Source organism: Melanaphis sacchari, unplaced genomic scaffold (assembly GCF_002803265.2).
Source record: "Melanaphis sacchari strain LSU unplaced genomic scaffold, SCAv2.0 Contig47_pilon_pilon, whole genome shotgun sequence".
Taxonomy (NCBI): Eukaryota; Metazoa; Arthropoda; class Insecta; order Hemiptera; family Aphididae; genus Melanaphis; species Melanaphis sacchari.
Genome location: NW_020271320.1, coordinates 532573 through 537513, shown reverse-complemented (window position 1 = coordinate 537513; position 4941 = coordinate 532573).

The following is a 4941-nucleotide window of genomic DNA, read 5'->3' as shown; positions in this document are numbered from 1 at the left end:
TTACTGTTACTATTAAAATAATAATACCGTACACCGCGTTGTAGAGGTGTACCGTACGGCCGCGTGGTGTCCGTCCGCCGCGCGTCTTCTGGCGGCGGAGACGTCATGACGTCACGGGGAGACGAAGTTTGCCGCCGAGCGGTCGTGACGTCACCGTTTTGCCGGTCGGGGGGGCGCCGTACATCGATCGGACCCGGCTCTACGTCACCGCTCTACCCCCGACGACCGCGATCGTCTATGATATGATTTTAATAATGAATAATACCTATTTATATATATATATATATATATATATTTAATATGTTTGTACTGTATATAATACACGGGTATAATGCCGTTCTAGCCCGCCGTAGTAACGGTCCCGCGACACGTCATCGACGACGCCACCGATGCCCCGACCGTCGGCGCCTGAAGGCCCTATCAGGGGGGTCGTGTAGGCGCCGAGCGGGGTTTTAATCACGTTGAGTGGGGTAGGTTTTATCGCGTGTACAATATCGCGCCGGAAACGCCGTCATTATCATCGGCGTCGGGGGCCGGGGCCTGGGGGGAGTGCCGCGCCGACGATCGTTCGAAAACCGCGACGCGCCGAATACCCGCCACATAAATGATATATATATATATATATAGAAACCTACAACTATTTCGCTATCGATAATAATTCGGCCGTTGCCACCGTTGAACTTAACTGTATTAATAATAATGATATACCTATACACCTCCTCCTATGCGCGTTTGCGCGTATATATTGTATAATCGCTACGGTATACCTACCGATGTAGTAATAGTGTAACGTCTAAGTTCACTTTCGAGTTTGACCGTATGCGCATTATTCGCGTATAATATTACCCGGCAGAAGTCTGCATGCGTATGTGTTTAAATATATGAGTATGTAACTGATTTATTACACATCAGATCGTAATTCAACGTCGAGAAATCATCGGCGGTAAAGCGCGGTAGATGGGATTATTATTTATACGTATGCGCGCGCACACAAACACGGACACTCACTGTATACATATATATATATATATTTCATATTTATTATATAGTATATATCAGCAACCACCATTTGCAATAAAACGGTCTTTTACCTGTATAGTATATAATAATATACATATTACGATTCTCCTATTGCAACTTATATATATATATATATAGGTACAGCTCGCAGACTACAGCAGCGAAATGCCGAATGGCGTATAAGAACGCGACGGCAGCAAAACAAAACGAATAAAAACACCCTACACTTATTATTTTAATAATATTATTATATTTATATTTCGCGCGACGAGGATAGTAATGAAAAATTATATTACTATACACCTATATTGTATACCTATACCCGATATTTTATAAGATATTTTGTGCTTTTACTACTGATTTGAAAGTTAGGGGAAAAAATACAAAAACACCTACCTAACCGATTATACGAGTTTTGTGACTCGTTTATTATGATTATTAGACTTTCGCGATTTATGTTTTGACGTGAAAATTCAGTACTTATTGAGCATTCGTGGTAACAATATATATATAAGGTATACCCAGTGCTTATCTACTGTACGTAATATTGTTTATCGCGACACAGTAAACATATTATAATAATATCATTATTCATTAGTCATTATACTATTCATTTTGGATCGAAAAAAAACTCGTTAGCAAGGTTTTAATAATTATACTCGAATAAATCTCGCAACGGTGATGATGATTATTATATTGAATAAAACTCCTTCACTAAAATTATCCGATAATTACACATCGGCAATCAGTCTGGTGTGGTGTGGGGGATGTGCGGCGTGAACTCGTTTAATATGAATAGAATCAACAGTTGTCACATACTATTTATCGCGTGTTTCGATTTTTTTGACTGCAGAAAATGTGTTTCTATAAGCTCATAACGTAGCCGACGAGGGAAGCGATTGTCAAAGCATACAAAATTACTATAATATTATAGCCTATAGTGTAATATTTTATTCAAACCCGTGGCAAACCAAATATCTACAGTCTACGGGAACTCGGCGGTCATGAATCACGATGTTGGTACATACTACACATGCATATTACTGCATGTTGATTAATAACATGTTTTAGTGCCGTTGTCACGGAGTTATAGGTTGCTATTTATGTATGACTACTACCTTATACTTACCGATATGTTAATTTTGAATGATGACAGTTCGTTGAACGTTGAACCTATTCGTCGAGTATTGAATAGCTGCAGTGTTTACATTATTATCAAAATTAAAATAATAACTATACCCGGCTCGTAATCGTGGCTGATATCGAATATCAGAATTTATTTATTTATGAAAAATGGTTATTTGATAAAACGGATATCGTATTGGAATAATTCGGTTATAAGTAATTGAATTATACTTTTTTTTTTTGGTTCCATTATTGTATATTATTCGTATACAATGGTATTAATTTATCCACAAGAGATTTCTCCGATGATCAATTCGTCGTAGGTATTGTTTTTATTTATAAAACGAAAATCTATGTAAACGCTTGTTTGCCGTGATTGATCAATAAGAAAATAACTGGGTAATAAGGCTATAGCGCTCAACACATAAAGAAGTGTACCAGTTGCGCGCTCGACTTATAATCGCGCGTGGTATTTAATGCGTTCAAAGTCCGCCTCGTGAATTATCTGTATTTAAAAACCAATAAAGTGTATTTAGCTGTGCAAATAAACTATATCCATAAGTCAATATTGTCTATAGAATAGTATAATAATCAAATCGTAAACAAAATATTGTATATAATATATTATGTTAAAAAAAAAAAAAAAACAATCACGTAGAACGAGTCATAACAGAAATTATATGTTCATCATGTGACAAGAAATTAATAATTAATAATTAATATCCATAACATCTTACTATATACACACGCGTAAACCAGTTGATATTTTTAGCAATTATCACTGGGCGACATAAAAAAAAAAAATGTACTCACGTCATAATCAAAATCAATATATGTGCCTAAAAAATACTTTTCAGAATTAAATATACAAAACCTTACTTATATCTAACAATACCATCAAAACTCACAATGCACGAATGAGTACAAATAATTTATGTGTTAAACTTACTCTTTTTAGTTAAAAAAAGGAACCAATAACATACAGTACCAATACATGTTGTTATAAAAGTATAAAAAACGACATATTAAAGTAAATATAAGAATTAGCTTGTAGGAACCAGGACTAAAATAAAATCGAAAATAATTTGTAGATATTAATTATTGGAACGACTGATGACCAGATGAAACATGTCATATTTTCGCATAAAATAAATTGCTTCTTGCGTAGGTACTCTATTATTCTATGAGTACCCGAGGAGATCGGTCACACGGGTTTTCCATTGTAGAAAATTTCAATAATTATTTGTACTCCCCCGAATTCAAATGATCGAACAATATAATATAGATATAAATAAATAATAAAATTAAACATAAGAAATTATTGTATAATAGTTTTTAAACATTGTCGTTTTTACAAATAACCGTTGTCGCCCAGTAATTAAATATATGATGGTCTATTAGGCGACAAAAAGTTTTCTCTAGACGACATTTTTGTCGCCCAGTATATTAGTTAAAATATCCACTGGCGTAAACGGTAGACGTGCATGCGTATTATTAACGTTTGAGTTGTTGCATTTATTTGCATCAGCGCATGATTTTATAATATTTTTCTTGAAAAACCAATAGTTTCTTGTTCGTATTATTGTTACCGCTGTGTAGGTATATAATGTATATATATATATATATATCACATGTAATAATAAGCGTGTTTTCGCGAAAAATACAAATTTATAATCAATTTTGTCGATAAAAACATAATTATTCATACTTACAATGTTATAAATAAATTGTCATCTATTGGTGCGAAATATGCGCGGGGTAGGTGGTACACAGTTATATATACATATATATGCATATTATATCGTATCGTTTGAATATGATTATATTTACTGACTTTTACTTAGTGGTGATAGCGATCTCATATGGTTTTTCATAAACAAAACCGTATAAGAACTGCGTTAACGGGCCGAGCATTATGTCTGGGAAGTATTATATACATAATAATAATAATAATATATAAACCCGTTAAGCCACCCATCCACGTTTTTTTATTTTACGATTGTGTTTATTTTTTAGAAGATTTTTTCCTTTTCCGGATATCACAATTTTTATGCCAATCTCATACATACATCGAGAATATTTTACTGCTGCTCAATTTGTAGGACAATATTATGGTTAACCGGTTCCCGATGCATCGCTATATGGCACTACTAACTATAAATCAGCAATAATTGTCAAATGTTTATTTTTTCATGTTTTATTTTTTTTTTTATTTTTAGGTTTTAAGCATATTATCCAAATACTACGAACATACGTATTTCGATTAGGTATGTAGGGCATAGGTCGAGAAAACTTATTTGCGCATATCATTACAAGTACCGCATATAGGTAATATATAATATTGTATATTAGGTATAATATTCACCAAATATCTTTTTAACCATCTAGCATCGAAAACATCTCGTAGTATTTGCAAATTAACGTTATTTTAATTGTAAATAGCATATTTCGTTTTAAAATGCATCATAATATTATTTTGTTAATATAATGACTTATAACTGAGAATATTACAATATACCTAAATGTACAACAATTACGAATCGATATTATAATATCGTTGCACGGATTATTTCATAGAGATTTTTCAGAAAAAAAAAACATTTGAATAAATAATCTAAAAAAAAAAAAAATACAAGAGTAATTATAATATCTTTCGTCTTATTCCGGTTGTTAAAATATGTGTATTGTGTACCTATGATTTTTTTAAGATGATTTCAATTGTTTTCCATCATATTTATCGCAATTACTGCAGATTATTCGAATAAGAAAATTTAATTTAAAATGACTAATGAGACA